Source organism: Bemisia tabaci, chromosome 6 (genome assembly GCF_918797505.1).
Source record: "Bemisia tabaci chromosome 6, PGI_BMITA_v3".
Lineage (NCBI taxonomy): Eukaryota > Metazoa > Arthropoda > Insecta > Hemiptera > Aleyrodidae > Bemisia > Bemisia tabaci.
The window spans coordinates 13,651,556-13,670,486 of NC_092798.1; the positions used below are offsets into that span (position 1 = coordinate 13,651,556).

Genomic DNA, 18,931 nt, shown 5'->3' on the forward strand with positions numbered 1-18,931 from the left:
ATGCCTAAATATATCACGGCGCATTTATTGAAAAGTTATACGAGTGCGCAAGATATTTTAGTTACAGTGATAGTAGCTGTAACTTGGGGAAGAGAAAAACTCCAAAAATCACCTAACAGAAGAAGTAGGATTTTTTATGATATTAATTATGAACAAATTCCTCCAAAAAATCGGTAAAGAAATATTCAAAAATTTCCCTGAAAACTCTTCATTTGTCAAGGGAAATTTGGCAACACCTGGGGCCGCATACGGCGTTTTTATTTAGCGTGACAGAGTGGCTAAACCGTGTCCTGAAAGGGTATCTCCCCGTGCGCCTTGACTTTTGGTCACGCGTTTCTGACTTCGCCCCACCGAGCGCCACGGAATCACCCGCGTAGTTAGCTACGCGAAACGACCGACTCGGAATTTTCGATCTCTCTTGAATCATCATCCGACTTGCTCACAAAAAATGCCCCCGTTGGATGCCGAATTTGAACCATGTGCGTGAGACCCGGCCTCCAATCCGCGATGGTGGTGTAATGGTCAGCATAGTTGCCTTCCAAGCAGTTGATCCGGGTTCGATTCCCGGCCATCGCAGGAAAAATTTTAATTTCGGGTTTTCCCGGTGAGCGCGGAGGACAGTGAACAGGTAAAATATTAACATTCAACCTTACAATAAATTAGTCCCACCAAAAGGACGAGCTGGTACAGTCGAATAATGAAATGCTTTATAATATGGGACTAATGGACGTCTTCGTTATTAGAAAGAAAATTGTATTAACTTTCCCATCAACTACCAACCAATGATGCTCAATAAACTTGAAAGCCCGCTTGAGTAGCTAAATTGGACCAGGTTAAGCAGGAATGAACCAAGCCACATCAGATTCTGCCAAATTGGGCGATTCGATGTTTTACATGAAAACGGTTGTGCGGATTCATGTGCAGATTTTAGTGAATTTTCTGTATAATACAAAGCTCTTTAAGGTGATTCGTCAAGCTCAAATGGCGTGATCGAACTGGCTTGCGATGTATCGCATCGATTAGGACAAAAATTCCGGCAGATTTTGAATTTTCAGCCAAAAAAAGGACGATAGTCCCTGCGCAAAAGACTAAAGGATAATTCTAAACCAAAAGATTAGCAAAATGTAGGAAAATGAAAGCAGGATCCAGTTTGGAAACAATTCTGGCATTCGATACAGAAATCGGTAACTGTATCGGATGCGAGGTTTATTTCCAAACGGGATCCTATTTTCATTTTCCTACATTTTGCGAACTTCTTGGTTAGAATTATCCTTGAGGCTCATGCGCAGGGGCTATCGTCCTTTTCTTGGCTAAAAATTCAAAATCTGCCGAAATTTTTGTCCTATTCGGTGCGATATATCGCAAGCCAGTTTGAGCTTGACGAATCACCAATTTCCAAAGGAGTCCGCAGAAACGCTCTCTTGCAGAAAATTAAATCGCCCAGTTAAATTTTTCAATAGGTGATGTGATTTGGTTCCTCCCTGCTGAACGCGGTCCAATTTTGAATTTGCAAAGCTTTCATAAACCCTGCTTTTACAAAACTGTGAATTCAGACATTGCCCCAGTTTTTCTCCCCACGGAAACCTTGGATCCAATTTTTTCGTTGGCTTAGTCCTCAAAAACGATTAAAATAAAGCTGCTGTTCTGGCTGCGTAAAAATGCTGTCACGGGTTTTCCGCCGTTTAAATCGCACGCAATGCAACCTGATGATGCAGATATTATTATGCTGCGGCTTCACTCGTCGGATTTCAACAGACGCGTCTAGCCGTCATCCAGGCCCGCCGATTAAGCTCGCAATTTCAGCGCAGTTTAGCAATACTTCGTTACATGTGTATGATCGTAGCGATGCCAACTGCGTATTTTCATTGCGGGGAAGTTGTAGAATGAAGACTACACTGTAAGTGTCTTCCATTTCCAGCATAATAGGGTTGTTAAGTATCTGCGCGTGTATGATGTCGCTGATTTTCCTCCAGGCAAAATGCACCAGAGGCGAATCCAGCAATTTACAAAGTGTCTAGTTTTTTTTTTCATTTTGGGAAATCCTGATTTTTCCTGATTTTTGACTACTAAATCCTGATTTCAAAATTTTTCCAAATCCTGATTTTAATTCCTACATAAGCTCATGCGAAAGTAGATAGAATCGGAAAAATCTGGAAAATCCCGATGCTATTATAGACACCCTGATTAAGTAACACCGAACTCCCTCCATTTAAACCCATGTTAAATTGTCGATTCTTGTTGAAGCACCTCGTACCTCCAAGAATCGATATATTTCCATATGTTTAAATGGAGAAAAGACAATCAGCAGACAAGAGCACTTTTTTCTCGGGAGAGGGAATTATGTTCCCCCTCGCAGTATCTTTATGTCCCGGAGAGAAAATGTCTTTCTCATTGGCAAGGGCTCATTCAACAGCCACATCCTCTTTTCTTCGGTCCCCCATCCCTTCTTGGTTCAAAATGCAGTATCATTGCTACTCCCGCACCTAGGAATCTATGCAAGTAGGTAAGTTTCACTCAAAACTTCATCGGTAATCGTAGGATCATCCGCGGATCAGCGATCATCCTAGACCTCGCATTCAACGCAAGAGCTCTCAGTCAAACAAATCGTCCAACTTTCGACACGTATCATCTCGGATCCACTCAACTCCAAAACCGTGGAGTCAGCAACAGTTCCGAAATTCAACCGACGCAGAAAGTTTTCGAGCAGTGTTGCATACCCGAAGACATAAAATCGAAATTACTACGAATCAACTTAAAAAAGCAGCAATCATAGAACGATTTATCACTCTCAAAATTAATCTTGTATCGACAAGGAAACACCTAAAACACGTATCTCGGTTTGCGATGTTACAAGACTTCCTGCCATATTTTATATTTTGAGTGGGTGACTACCCAACGTCAATTCTTTAAAACCTCCATGATTTTTATCCCCGGTGCAAAGGAAATTATGTGAAAACTTCCGAGAATAATGTCAGTTTGTTCCGATTCAAAGAGGTAAAATGGGAGCATTTAGATTTTAAAACACAGTAAACGAGATACGTGTTATGACACTTTCATCGTAGATATGTTGCGAATCTGAAGACATAAAATCGAAATTCCCAACGGAATCAACTTAAACTATCAAAATTTTAAAGACGATTTAACGCTCTCAACAGTAATCCTTATAACGACAGTAAAACACCTAAACCACGTGTCTCGGTTTGCGACGTTGTAAGACTTCCTGCCATAATTTATATTTTGAGTGGGTAACTGCTCAACGTCAATTCTTTAAAACTTCCTTGATTTTTTCCCTTGTGCAAAGAAAATTATGTGAAAACTTCAAGGGATGATGAAAAAAAAACATAAAATGGGGGCTGAGATTTTAAAACACCGCAAAAGAGATACGTGGTTTAGGATTTTCACCGCCGATATGCATCGCTCCACACACGTGCTCCTACTTTTTCGGCTCTGGGAGGCGTGTATGTTTCCGAGATTAATGAGAGGGCTTTGGTTCGAGCTATTCCTTGTAAGTTGATGAGCCAATCCACCCCCTTAGATCCTCTCAGGCTAAAAGACGGGGGGCTCTTGAACTTTAATCCCCCCCCCCCGTCCCCCGTTTGATCCCTTCTCCAAGATTCGGTTAAGCCGAGCTTACTCCTACGAGTTCGCCCTGACTGAGTTAGCGATAAAACGCACCGTTTACAGGGATCAGTGTTCCCTATCATGCATTTATCGCGTGGGAGAAAGTTCGAACTACTTCTTAAAGGGTGAGTAATCTGTCACCGGTAGGATAATATTTGGACCGCGTTTGGCAGAAAGGAACCAAGCCACATTAGTTATTGCCAAATTTAACGAGTCAATCTAACTTTTAACGAGGCAACTTTGGTGCGGATTCCTTCGAAAATATTTAGGAATTTGCTTCGTACGTTGCAAAAAATTCACTGACATTTCCACAAAAATCCGCACAACCGTTTTCGTGTAAAAAAATTAAATTTCTTTATTAAATTTGGCAATAGCTGATAAGGCATTGGTTCTTTTCTGCTCAACGCGGTTTATTCGGCACTTTTCCCAAGAAATTTTTTTTAGGGCTGAACCTTTCTGAGCCGCGCCTTACATCTTCTTAAAGGGATTTTTCGTGTCTGAATATCAACGAGCGGTTTTCTGATGTTTACATCGTTGATCTGAAAAGCGAGATCAGAGAAAATGTATTCTAGTGATCCCGCACTGCTAATTTAATAGAAATAAATATTTAAGAACCATAATAACTATTTTTTAAATGATTTATTGTTCAAAAAAATCGTGAAAAACCCTTCGAGCCGCCCCTAAATTACATAACGCTCAAATGGTGGCAGGGGAGGGATCGCGTTACGCGGCGTTACAGAGAGGTTGAGGTAAAGAGCGAAGGGTTACATAACGAATTCAAGTGATTTATTGTTCGAGTTTCTGTACAATTTTTCGTCGCTCGTCTTCAGAAGTTTTAAAGAATCTTAAAAATATTCTCGGCAATACTTTCACTTTCCCTCACTAAATAGAAACTCGAATTCGTTCAGTAAAAGTACGGTAGTATTTAGATTATATTTTATCGAAAGGGGGGAGGGTCCGGACAAGGTTACGTTGTCTTTAAGGGGGGAGGGGTCAAAAAACAGCGAATTCAGCGTTACGCAATTTAAGGGCGGTCCTTTCTATAGAGCCAGAGAGTGCAAAAAGAGTTACACAAAATTGAAAACTTTGAGCATATGCCTTTAAATTTCAGAGCAAACGAGAAGATTTACCTCAGTTTGAAATCCGTTTGGATCCCTCTCTGAAACCGGCGATTCATCTCATTCGTGGATCCGGAGCCGAACCCTATTAGGGACGAATTTCAGAACTGAAAAAGGTTCGCCGCTTGTATGCAGCCAGTTGCTGCATTAGCTAATTTTATTTATTTTTTTTTATTTCAGCCATCGGCAAAGTTCTGGTAGTGTGAGTGCGCATCCTGTGCTCACATCATCGTTTCTCTGACGAGAGAGCGTAAGTACATCTCAATGTTGCCAAATTTCCGAGCGCAAATTGCTTTCATACGAGGAGAATCTTGGAAATTTCCGGCTGAAAATTTCACATATTTTTCTTTTGATCCCGTATAAAAATTAGAAAAATTTCCAGTGAAAATTGCACGGGTTCATTCTTGCAAAAGATTGAATTTTTTTGGTCAATTTTGCAACCTTGGAATGGAGTTACGTCCCTTCGCCCGGGAAACGCCGACATGTAATCCGCCCGACCGAGGAAGGATTAGCCAGAAACGAATATCGCGCAAAAACTTTCCCGATCAGCAAAATCTATTAATTAACATCGGAAGGTAGGCGGGATACCCCATCGCATCGATACTTCCATCCCTTCCACCCATGCTGCAGTACTAAGAAAAACCGCCGTATGAACATTCAGATGTTGCCAAATTTCCTTCTATAAAATAAAAAATTCCTGGAAAACTTGAGGATATTTTTATGCCAATTTTTACATGATTTCAATCTCAATTCAATCTATACGGAAGGTGGGCGGGATACCCCATCGATACTTCCATCCCTTCCACCCATGCTGCAGTACTAAGAAAAACCGCCGTATGAACATTCAGATGTTGCCAAATTTCCTTCTATAAAATAAAAAATTCCTGGAAAACTTGAGGATATTTTTATGCCAATTTTTACATGATTTCAATCTCAATTCAATCTATACGGAAGGTGGGCGGGATACCCCATCGATACTTCCATCCCTTCCACCCATGCTGCAGTACTAAGAAAAACCGCCGTATGAACATTCAGATGTTGCCAAATTTCCTTCTATAAAATAAAAAATTCCTGGAAAACTTGAGGATATTTTCATGCCAATTTTTCACAGGATTTCGATCTCAATTCAATCTATAGTATCTGAAAATTTCGAGGGAAAATATTGATAACTTTCCTGAAAAATGAACAGTTTACTGGAGGAAATTTGGCAACCCTCGAAGGCTCATACGGCGTTTTTCCTTAGCACGGGAGCGTGGCGATCCCGAGGGAGCCGTTTTTTGTTGGGTTCCGAAGTCAGATATTCGATGCCGAAAGCTCGATATACCTGGAATAAAAGGGATCGGCCGGCGAGATTGGCCGCGACTGTCATTTGTCATCCGATAATCCCGGCCTAGAAATTAGGTCCGTCTCGTGGCCGAGCGGCGTATATCTTGCCCGCTTTGACGGGCTATTATTTTTCGGCCGCGGGTTTTGACGTGGTCGGGGGAGGTTTAATGTGATGGGATCGGGTTGAGGTGAAGTTATGATCCGCCGGGGTCACGGTTCTCGATTTATATAGCATTGATTTTCTCGTCAGAGCCATAGAGATAGAGCTAGGATCGAAGAATAATGAAGATTTGGTCGAGGGAAAATGAATGCCTTTTTCCGGGAAATGCTCTCGTCGATAATTAAAAGTTCAAATCGGGGGGTCTTAAACGGCTCAAATTTTTAGAGCAAAAAAGCTGAGATCATGTGAACCTGAAATCCAAATGTCAACATTTCCATTAATTTCGGGTTGCCGCCAAATCTAAAAAAATTAAATTCCCTGATATTCCTTGACACGTCAAAGCCATAAGAAATAGAGCTAGGATCGAAGAAAAATAATGAAGATTTGGTCGAGGGAAAATGAATGCCTTTTTCCGGGAAATGCTCTCCTTGGTAATTGAAAGTTGCAATCGGGGGGTCTTAAACGGCTCGAATTTTTAAAGGAAAAAAGCTGAAATCATGTGAACCAGAAATCCAAATGTCAACATTTCCATTAATTTCGGGTTGCCGCCGAATCTAAAAAAATTAAATTCCCTGGTATTCCCTGACACGTCTAGGTGAAATTCCCTGGCAATTGAAGATATCCCAAATGGTCAAAAAGACATAATTAGAAATAGTTTTCGGGCATTTGTGATTCGAAACATCAAACCCATTTCAGCCAGCAAAAAACAGGTGCTTATCGATTTTCCTGACATTTTCGTCGTTTTCCCTGACATTTCCAGGTTTTTCCTGGCTATGGCAACCCTATAATATTGATCACATAAGAGTTTAAAATATCATTTGGGCATAAGGGGAGTCCGGGGAAACAACACTCGAAAATTTTCGAAATTATGAAGCATCTGATAAGCAGCTAGAGTCGTTTCGTCATAAATAATCACCAAATGTAAGCATACTTCCTTCTTCTTTCGTCCGTCCCTCTCCTTCTTTCTTTATTCACTTTTTCTTTCCTCTCATTTTCGAGCACACAGGGGGGGGGGGGGGGGGGGGGGAGGGAGGCCATTTGGATCCGCCTAATAAGGCAACAGCGCCATACCGGCGGTAAACTTCCTTTCCTTAATGTTGTTATTCATACTTCTCTGACTTGGACAAGCTCTCGAATGATCAATTTTTTAAACAAAATTTTAATGATCTTCGTGCCAAATGTAAAAAAAGTAAAATAAGTAATCCCTCTTAGTTGTGGTATTTTTATCTTATACATTTATTTTCTCTGCGCCTTAAGCTCATGGGCTCTTGTGCATGTGCGTGCTCCTGACCTATCCATATGTTTACACGTATAGATCTGGGAAAAGTCGAAAAAAAAAAATTTATATTTTGATGTATTCGATACATTTATACCTACAGTTACTACCGTGCATTTACGATAAATCAAGGGATGAGATCGTTTTTCTCAGGTGGAATAAAAAATATGAGGAGCTAAAAAAAAGAGGCCAATTCCTCATGTTAGGTCTTTAACTTGGATTGAGAAGATTATTATCTGCTTCATATTGAAGGCGAGCCTTTACAAAAATGAGCACGATGTATTATACGAACAGCAGAACTGATCCTATCTATAAATGGCATGATTGCACTCTTAAAAATGAGATGTAAGTGAATCCATCCAACTCTACGTACTAGGAGAACTCCGTCGTGTCAGACGTTGCCAAATTTCCTTCGACGAAATATCAATTTTCAGAGAGTTTAAGGGAAACATTTTGGTCTATTCTTTTAACCGCACCACATTTTGTAATAGGTACGTAAAGCTGACTTGACCTCCTTCTATTTTTCAGAGAATGATGGAGAAGGCCTGAAAAATGCTGGAAAAAATATTTTATCGGAAAATATTATTTATTTTAAAGTGAGAGGCTCAAACTGAATTTGACCCTCCTCCCCATCATGAGGCAAGCTCAAGCTCAGACCCCTTTCACCTAAACAGGCTTACATGCTACTTCGGCTCCAATATTATGAGCATTTTCCTTCCGAATTCGTGGAGAATTATGATCGCAACTCATCTTAAGTGTCTGAAAATTTCGAGTGAAAATATTCCTAACATTCCCATAATAAAAATATTTTATATGCTGTGTTACGGCAGACGTTACTGCCGTGCTTAAGAGAGAATGTCTTGTGAAAATTCGAATGTTGTTAAGTTTACTTTCTCAAAACGCTTATTTGTGAGGAAAATTATGAACTTTTTTCATTGACATTTTCCCACGTTTTAGCCTAAAAAACAAACCAAATTCTCTAAAAATTGGAAAAAAGAATACTTATAAATTTTCCCGAAAGTTCGTGATTTGTCAAAGGAACCTCAAAAGGCTGATACGGCGTTTTTCCTTAGCACGACTGAGTAGTAAGTACATTTCTGGATGAGCCACGGTTAACCCATTGCTCATGCTCTTTACAGGGTGTCTAGTTTTTCATCATTCTGGGAAATCCTGATTTTTTCAGATTTTTGACTGCTAAATCCTGATTTCATAATTTATCAAAACCTGATTTTTTGCAGGCGGTGAATATAACTTCACAAAAATAGCTTGATAAAGAAATCCAATCGGACGGCCGACTTTTCTCAAATCCTGATTTTCCGACCGATTTTTCCTCATAACCTTATGAAATCGGGATTAAATCCTGTTTGATCTCAACCCCTGATAGAATCGGGAAAATCAGGAAAATCGGGAGAATCCTGGTGCTAGACACCGTCTTACGTGTCTCGAAAGCTCATTCGAAAATGCACATACGGCTCTTTTCCGTCACACGGCAAATTTGGCAACGTCCTAAATGTTCACGGGGCCTTTATTCCTTCAGAACGGCATAACTGAAACTGACCGGTGGAGCGAGTAAAATGCCCTTTGAAAGCGAGGAAAACATGAAATAAGCGGGGGTAAAAGATTAAATCCCTGAACTGCGTCACCTGCCGATGCGATTTCGTTTCGAAAAAAAGCTCCGTCGTTTTCTTACGGTTCCCTCGCTCGCGATATTTTATCCCTGGGACGTCTGTCCGAGTCCGGGAGTGGAGTGGGATGTTATCGAGGGCTTAGGAGGATCCCCGATTGTCAGCCTTATTAGGGACGGGGCAGAAAAAACCATCCATTCTATGCCTTCTCCTTTTGATCGGGGACCCGTTTCGGAATGAAGTTGCACGATCCAACGTAACCCACTTGGACCTCGGAGTAAAAGTTCGATAGCTTAAAAAACATCAAGTTTTTCTCGAGCCTTTGCTCGTATATCAGTTACTGCGTGTTTCATATCAGGACGTCTAGCAATTTTCAAAAAAAAAAAAAATCCCTGTCAATTCCCTGACAAATAGACCGTATTTGATAATGGTTCGATGTATCGTTTGGTTCAAAACAATAGAACATAACCTCAAATCAAACTGTTAGGATTTAAGTTGGAAAAGCTGAAAATGAGAAAATTCCTAACAATTTCACTTTGCATTGGCATTTGGTACTCAAAAGAATAAAACATCTGTTGCAAAAGACTCGTTCCCTCCGATTTCTAAATTGACTTTTGTAGCTATGACTATGTTTTGAAACAAAAAAAAAATCCGTGTTTTTCGATGTCCCTGACACGAAAATCGCTTGCAAAATTAAATTCTCTGACATGCCAATTTTTTGCGGATTTCCTGACGTTTTCCCTGGTTTTCCTGACAAAAAAAAAAAAAAAAAAAAAAATTACACGAAAGAGGCTACCTAGATGGATGCAGACCTGGGTTCGCGACCAGATAATAAAATTTAGCAAATCCCGAAAGACAAATCATCGTTCTCTGAGCTTGTAAACCAGCTTTGAGCAGCACCAAACACGAATAAAACAATGTGTGTTACGTAAACGAAGGTCAGGTAAAATTTCAAGCATTGCAATAAAAAGTCGGGATCAATAAACTCCCTCCTCACACGAGAACACTCAGAATTCAAGTTACCTACTGAGGTTGTCGAAATAACCGCAGTCGTATCAGAAAGGGTCGTTTTTGACGAATTTCCGAACTTATACGGGTTCCACCCGCGACCAAAGATGCAAGCTCGTGTTGCTCTCGTAATTTGAATACGTGTAAAAAAGAGCTTCTCCAGTTTTAACCTCTATTCTGCCATGCAAAGGATAAACGCCGTATGAGCCTTCAGTCGTTGCCAAGTTCCCTTTGATCAATCACAAATTTTCGGGGAAATTCAAAAAATATTTTTCTCATTATTTTTAACAGGATTTTGTTCGTAGTTTGATCTAAATAGTCTGAAAATTTTACGGAAAAACACTCATAAATTTTTTCAAAAATAAATACTTTCACAGGAGAAATTTGGCAACATTGTAATGTTCGCGCCAGTTTGCCCTCAGCTCCGCAGTATTGTAGGGGTGCAGAAAATGTTGGGCGCGCACGACGCGCCGTGAGAACATTCGAATGTTGTCAAATTTCTTCTCAGAAAAGATTTATTTTTTAAAGGAAGTTATGAATAGTTTTTCTTGAAATTTTCAGACTTTCTAGATCAAATTACGCACGAAATTCTCGGAAAAATTGGAAGGAAAATATTCTTAAATTTTCCAGAAAATTCGTGGTACGTCGCGGGAAATTTGGCCACACCTGATGGCTCATACAGCGTTTTGTCTTAGCACGGCAGTATAGGTCGTACCTGTCTTTCTTGTTGTATTATCGCACTAAAAGGACCAAATATACGCGATGCAGGATGAGCAGTAGTAAACACAATTCGTCGATCTGCTTTGAGGACGTAACTCCATCTTTACGAGGGCATTGAAGAGCACGTAATTACACTGACAACGAGTCTTTTCCTGAAGTGTAATTATGCTCTTTCGCTACCACAACGACGGATAGTTGAACGAGTGGAAAATGAACCGGGCTGAGCGTGGAGCGTGGACCGAGGAGTGCGGGAAGAAAAGTGATTTGCGAAGTTCCGAAGCGCTTCGACGAACTGGGTTGTACAATACGAAAGGAAAGTTCCGAAACAAAGACTGATTGATTAAAACAAAACACACCATCGCAGAAAAAACTAAACGTGTAAACGGGACTGGAAAGAAAGCTTCTTTGACGGCAGTCTTTCTTACACCGGTCCTCCTGCAATCTTTCTTTCCCTCGCCTCTTGAACTTGGCAGAGTTGAGTCTCCTCTCGAATTTAACATTTTCGATCCCCTTGAAAAGTAAAGAACTTAGACCTCTAGTTCTGGGTAAACAATTTCGCTTTTTCTGCTCTTTCCGTTCCGATAATGTATCATTCAATGGGATTCGTTGGAAACCAAATTTAATTTAGGAGGATAATCATGAGTTACCAAAATTTTTTTCAAGGGCTTCTATTGAGTAGTGTACATGCTTGGAAGGCGAATAAAAAATGAAAAATATTAGCAAAAAACGAACATTTTTGAGTAATTCGTTCCTCACAAACGAGGGGTCATAACAGATGTGATAATAAATTATTCTCGATAGTATGATTTCACAGGTTGTCTGCCCTGTTGGGCCTTAAAGCATCCCTAAAAGCTCCATGGCCTGACCTTAAAAATGCCGACTTTTGCAATACATATGGGTACTGGTAATAGAAGAAGAAAAAATTCTTAAGATCCGGCAAATTTCCATACGACACTTGGCTGTGCCCCACTCATTGATCCGCATGGGCGATTTTGCAAGATGGCAACACTGTTTTTCATCCATTTAAATTCATTAAATATATCTATAAGCTGCCTCGCCAAGAATCGATTGTTTTCCATCCATTTAAATGGACGAAAAACAGTGTCGCCAATTTTCAAGAATCGCCACTGTCGATCGAAAACACGCGGGAAATCGCCACAGCAGCGACGACGCCGAGGTGGTGATCGGGAGAGAATGAGCGAACGCGAGGTCATTAGTGCCCGGTCGCCCCCCCCCCCCCCCCCCCGGGTGATGGTCGCGGGGGCTGCAGGGGGCCATAGCGCCGCCACCGCCGCGCCCTCTTTCCTGGTTCCATGACCTACCTCAAAATCCCGTCAGCACACGTTTCGCCCACGACGCGTCCGGACAAAAAAAACCGAGGGTGGGACCGGGACCTGAGTCATCCGCGGCTGCGAAACTGGTTCATCCGTCGCCTCGACACCCGCTCTGCCGTGCTGAGGAAAAACGGCGTATGAGCCATCAGACGTTGCCGGATTTCCTCAGACAAATCACGAATTTTCGGGATTATATGAGAATGTTTCTCTTGCAATTTTTCAGAGGATTTACCATCAGACGTTGCCGGATTCCCTCCGACAAATCACGAATTTTCGGGATTATTTGAGAATGTTTCTCTTGCAATTTTTCAGAGGATTTTCCATCAGACGTTGCCGGATTTCCTCTGGCAAATCACGAATTTTCGGGATTATTTGAGAATATTTCTCTTGAAATTTTTCGGAGGATTTCTTCCGTAATTACCTGGATAAAAATTCTGAGAATTGCAAGGAAAATTATTCATGACTTTCTTCAAAAATACGTACTTCCTGACAAGAAATTTTTCATTATTCGAATCTTTTTACGGCGTTTTTAGTGAGCACGGAAGCCGGCAGAGTTCTGCCGAGCTGGGTAAAACGTCGCAGGAGCATTCGAGAGTTGTCAAATTTCCCCCCAAAAACGATGTATTTTGGGGTTGTTTAAGAATACTTTTTAAAAATTTTCTAGTTTTTCCAGGAGTTGGAATTTAAAAATACCTGACTCTTCTTTGACTCTTTAGCTTATTTTAATAAAATTCCCTGACTCAACTCAAATGTCTTTTCGAGGGTTCTTTTTTTTAGAGATATTTCTTTCCATGATTTTTGTTGTATTAAGATTGCAGAGGTTTAAATGGCCGGAGTTGCGAAGGCACCTCTTTGAAAAACGTGTGCATCACCCTCCTTTACCACCTTTACCACCTTTACCACCTTTACCACCCTCTTTTCTATAACATTTCAGGGTTTTCTAAAGTGCAATTCCCTGACTTTTTCATGACTTTTCAACGGTTCTTAACAGATTTAGAGCGTGTCAGTAGGGCTCGCTTTTTTTCATTTCTTTGGCATGCTTTTTCATGAAAATGTTTTGTAAGAAAAAAAATTTAGGGTGAAGTCTCCTGAAATTGAAACAATCTATCCGTCGAGAAAGTAAAGGTAGAAGTCCCAAGTACTCGTTGATCATGCGAGTGGATGGGGTGTAAAATAGTTGAATGTTCAACCAAAATGGTTTAGCAGCTAAATTCCCTGACTTTTTCATACGCTTTCAATGACTCTTCAAGAGCTTGTCACCGTGTTTTCCGATCGAATGAAGAATAGAGCTCTCTCAAAAAATGGAAAAAATCTCCCGGCACAAATTCCGTGTTTTGTAAAATGAAATTTGACACCATCCGAATGGCCCGTAAGGCGTTTTTCCTTGACACGACAGCCGACAGCGTTAGGCGCCTGATGGCAGTATCCTGACCGAACCTGTCTGCTGTTCCAGTTATTGTTCTTTTTCTTTTTTTATTTATTTTTTCATTTAACATGAAAGAACAATGATCTGCCCTCCACGGGTGCGTTGCCCTACGGAAACAGCCCATTTTTTCATATACAATTACTCTTAAACTTGTCGCATACCTCTGCCCTGCTGAGCAAGAACCACTTAACTTCAATTTGAGCCATAAATACTGTCGTGACTAGAAAAATCGGAGGGTATGGATTCGATCGACATGACACTATCGAAAAGTAAAAACGTGAGCCGATCGACATAATTCAACGGTTCGACGGTTTTATGCTCATATTATAGGTTTTACAATCGATTCACGGGGTTTTACGATCGATTTACGGGGTTTATGATCGATTTACGGGTTATACGATCGATTCACGGGTTTTACGATCTATTCACGGGACGGGTCAGTCAACCGATTCACGTGGTTGTCGATCGATTCACAGTTTTTGGTCGATTCATGGGTTTGTCGATTGATTCAGGGTTGTCAATCGCATCACGTCGATCGGTTCACGTTCCTGTTTTTTGATCAATTCATGTCGATCGAATCGACAATGGTTTTATTAATGATTTGTCGATCAGTTCACATCGTCGAGTCGCGTTCTTAGTTTTCGATCGATTCGTGTCGATCGAATCGAATTCACACACCTCGCAAAATCGCCGTATGAACCTTAATATGCTGCAAACTTTATAAGGATAAAATAAAAATTTACAGAGGAACTCAAGCATTTTCCCACAGATTTTTCTTAGTTTCATTCGAAATTTGATCGAGGATATCTGAAAATTTCAAAGAGTAATATCCATGAATTTCCGAAAATAAATCTTTTCTCCGGGGTTTGGCGACGCACGAAATGCACGAATATTCGTCCTTAGGCCGGGTTGTCCTAAGATGCGGGTCTGAAACACGGCCTTAGCACGACAGTATTCGACAAGTGAAGGCAGAATCCTGAGCGACCCCCCAGCCCCCCCCCCCCCCCCGGTCTTTCTGCTGTTCGGCTGTTCCTGTTGTTATTAATTTTTAATTCGATTCACGGTGCCACTTGCAAAGGTGGATTTAACATGCGCCCATGCGGATAATACTGCAACTTAGACGAGTAATGTAGGCAACTAGACTTGTGATGCAGGAAGATGGTAATTTTACCAGCAAAAATATCGAAGCGTAAATCGTTTTTATCCCGTGTCGTTTTTCAACAAGGAATCTGATTAAAATCTGTTTCGAATTCAACGCATTTTGGAAGACACAGCGTCTAAATCGATGTAATTAGGGTCCATATTGCAAGAAAGAAGAAAAAAAAAAATTCTGAATTGGCTTGCATAGTTCCCTGGTTAAGATGCTGAACGGTAAACGAAAAGAAATCTTATTAGTTACCCGATCGCATAATCTTAAAAGTTCGCAAAGTGAGTCAATGATTTCTCCAGCTGAAATCAATTTGACATGTTTATCTGTTCTCTATATCTCCGGATTTAACTCAACCATAAAGAAAACAGAGTGACTCTTTTTTTTTCTTTTACATATGCAACGTTACTAAAAAAGGATAACTAGTTATGGAAAAAGATTTCAGGAAGCGTTCGATGATGCCAAAAGTTCAGAGATTGACGCACCGCACTTGTGTAAATGGGAGGCCGAAGTTCTGCGAAAAGTGCATGCAGATGCTACAAAAATCTGGGGAAAACCCGCACGATTGAAATATCTTGCGAGAAGCGAATTTTTTGATCAACTAGTCCGACGACAATGAAAGAAATCGCTCGAGCAAAAATTTAACGAGGCAAATTTAAAAAACTCGAATGAACGATACCGAGAAAATAGGTCACCACTACTGCGAACCAGGCACTTGTTACGGGGAACTTTGGCATTTGGAGGAACAAGTTGGTTTCTTTCGACGTAACTCAATCTACATAATGCGATGGATGTAAAAATTAACAATATGACTTTTCATTGCTCTCTTGAAGACTTCTCTTCGTAAATACTACCTTTTCCAGAGCCAACTTCAGACTAAACTACACCCACTGAAGATCACTCACAACTTTTAAGACCAGTTGCATACCCTGCGCAAGCAAATTATACTGATACTCCGAGAAAACGCTGAAGATTTTCACGCGCTGAGAATTTAATGCGAATGTTTTGAGAAGCTGAGAAAATTTCGGAAAAATTCAAACTAATCACAATATTCTACGATCATTCTCTTTGCTGATCGTTTTTCTAAACCATTGCAAACATATGCACTCAGGATCGAAAACACTGAAAAAAAAAATACAGCCGTGGAAGCCGTACTTACGGGCCATATAGATATACGTCCACGTTCCGGAATCAGAAGCTGAAAGTTCTGGGTGTAGCACCCGGAATTTGGCCTCAATGCCCGGAAAGGACTTTATGTCAACAATTCTATACCGCCCGTAACTTTTTTCCAATGAACAAGAAAAGGAGGAATTAAAGATTTTCCAGCCAATACCGTTCATGTAGAGATATTTCATTGGTGCAAAAATTAAAAAGAAAGACAGGGAGGGGGCGAACCACGCTAATAAAATCAACTTTTACGCTTTCCATAAATTGCCCGACACAGTCAGTGTGCCAATGACCTTCTTAAACTCTTTTTCTCAAATTGGAAAGTAAAATACCCTCACGAACTTTCAATTTTTTAGCATATCCTTAGAATACTCCCAGCATAAATTCAAAAAAAAAAAAATTTTGTTCCGCAAACGTTCAAATTTGTTTTTTTATTTTTGGGCATAGCAACTTCAGCGTCGTCGGTCGTTGTGCATTCTAACATGATTTCTCAGAGGTCGCCTGAAGAAGAGACCGTTATCTGACTGACACTAACAAAAATATTGAGTGCGATAAGTCATGCGCTTTGGTACATAATCGTTTTACGGTCGTAACAGTCATTAAAATTAAATGTGGGTCCGGGTCTCAGCGATACATTCTCATGATAAGAAACGTGACATTACTTCGCTCACTTTTTTTCATGAATTCTGTTTGCTTACTTATTCATTTTGCGTTTTGAATCCGGCGCGACGTGCTTACATGCCACAGTTTTTACGACTAAATTTACCGAGATGAGAAATTACTCTCGATGACGTAACGTGACTTCCCAATCGGTCTCACCTGTAAAACTTTACGACAGGGAAGAAAACCAAATCAGGAGATCATGACGTCAATGGGCCTGTTGCATGCAAGAGATACAGCCGTGCGAATAGACTTTTTAGAGGTTAAATGACACGAAAATTACGATGGTCACATTAAAAAAGTCTGAAATACACTCCTTACTGCGCAATTTGTGGTGTTAGGAACGCGCTTTTTCGAATTTCCCGCGTCTGGGGGCAGTTTTCTAACGGAAACAATTAACGGCAACTCGCGGCTATTTCCGGTCAACTAAAACTGACAACATAACCTAAAAATCGGAGCTCGTGACATCGTGAAATGAAATGTAGAAGGATTGCGTTGGATATTTAAAAGTTGATCGATTTGGTTACCGCATAAAGCGTATATGGACCACTATAGGAGATCACGTTGGGTTTGTAAACAAACTGAAGGAAAAAATAACAACAACAACAACAACGACTCGGCATCTTCCGGAAATCACCGAGCCCGCCGTTTGCTCGTTTCCGGTGATTAGAAAACTGCCCCCAGACGCGGGAAATTTGAAAAAGCGCGTTCCTAACAACGCAAATTGCGCAGTAAGGAGTGTATTTCAGACTTTTTTAATGTGACCATCGTAATTTTCGTGTCATTTAACCTCTAAAAAGTCTATTCGCGCGGCTGTATCTCTTGCATGCAACAGGCCCATTGATGTAATCCAATACTGAACTTTTCCCGAAACACGGACTAGCGGTTTCTTACTATCATAAATTTATGACAGTCAGCATTTGCGAACTATGACTGATCAAAAACAAATCATACGACGCGACGCCAGAGATATTTTCATAGGTGTCAAATTGTTAAATCTCACCCCTCTCGTTCAAGAATTTAAGAATCGTCCTCATATAACGTCAGTTCAACAGGTGTTTCAAAGAGAAAAGGATTTAGAATCTCCTGAGAACCCCCATCAAAGGTGAGGGCAGAGAGAAAGGGGGCCCTTCTCCTGACTTGGGGGTGAAAAAAGTTGATGGTATGCAGAAGTGCCTGTTGTCATTTATAGATGACCCCTTACATAAACAGCTGATCTTCCTCTCTGTCTTTCGTGGCTGAGACGGGGGGGGGGGGCAAAGTTTGGGAAAAAACAAGATGTGGGCAGGGGGGGGGGGGGGTTTCCCTCCCGACCCGAGGGAGGTGTGACCATCTTCGACGGAAAATTTTGAAAAATAGATACCCCTAGAAAGCAGTTCCGAATGTATTCATGGTAAGTAGAAATATAACCAGAAGAATACTAATCAAAGAAATCTTTAGGACGCCCGCCCTCCCCTTCCCGTAGACGCGCCATCTCTATTGAGGCTTACCTTAATGCAGCTAATCTCAAGATTTTTTTAAAAAAAGGAGAAAATCGTCCGAATACTGAAGCCATTTCAATGCATTCAATGGTAAAACCTAACGTCAACATCTAATGATGCCGCCCCTAAATTTTAATTTTTCTTTGTTTTTCTTACAAAAAGTAAAAATTTGGAAAGAACAAAAAAACGATTTATTTTAAAAAAAAAACCCTCCCGGCTTAAAAAAACTTACGAGGGAAAAGTGTCTCCTTATGGAAGGCGCGTTAATCCAATCACACATGCGACAACAACACAGTTTCACAGTCACAACGGCTCAAACAAAACACCCCGCAAAAAACCAAAAAACGCACACACACATCCGCGCGAGAGCGCGTGAGGATTACATCACGTTGAGTGCCGGCGAAAACAACGGCAACCGCGAAACGCTGACGCCAGGAATAAACTAACGCACATGGAGCCACAGGTAAAGGACAAGGTTTCGGGTCTTTGACAGTTGGCCGAGCCTGCCGCCAGAGCGCGCGCAAGGTCACCAGACACGCATGCGCGCCACCGCCACTCTCCAGCACAAAGGGCTCCGATCTGCGAGATGAGTGGGAGCGCCAGAGATGTGATATCCGGTCGCGACCTAGTGTCTACACTCTACATTCTACACGAGTTTTAGTTTCGCAGTTTTCCCTCGCGATCGTGCGAAAAAATCCGCAAATTTAGTGCGACCACGTGTTCGGCATCTGACCTACGTGCTCCAGAGTTGTTTGCTGTGACTTAGGGATCGTGGCGCCCCCTGGCGAGACGCCGGTGAACCGTGTCTGTTGCGACGCGACGCGGCGATAAACTGTTGCATCATCGCTCAAGGTCAAGTGGT

General features: G+C 41.2%; 1 protein-coding gene, 1 long non-coding RNA gene and 1 other non-coding gene across 3 annotated transcripts in view; 2 read left to right on the forward strand and 1 right to left on the reverse strand.

Annotated features, from left to right (window-relative positions):
- Window positions 1–18,929, reverse strand: part of Trpm (transient receptor potential cation channel, subfamily M) — a 412,514-nt gene extending 393,585 nt beyond the window's left edge. Inside the window, exon 1 of the mRNA XM_072301601.1 lies at window positions 18,302–18,929. The gene's annotated coding sequence lies outside the window, so the exon portion shown is untranslated. The remainder of the gene's footprint in view (window positions 1–18,301) is intronic.
- LOC140224841 (uncharacterized) overlaps window positions 1–18,931 on the forward strand; it is a 165,358-nt gene that overhangs the window by 37,682 nt on the left and 108,745 nt on the right. The window lies entirely within an intron of this gene.
- TRNAG-UCC (transfer RNA glycine (anticodon UCC)) lies at window positions 505–576 on the forward strand. The gene has a single exon. It is a non-coding gene; the product is annotated as a tRNA-Gly (tRNA).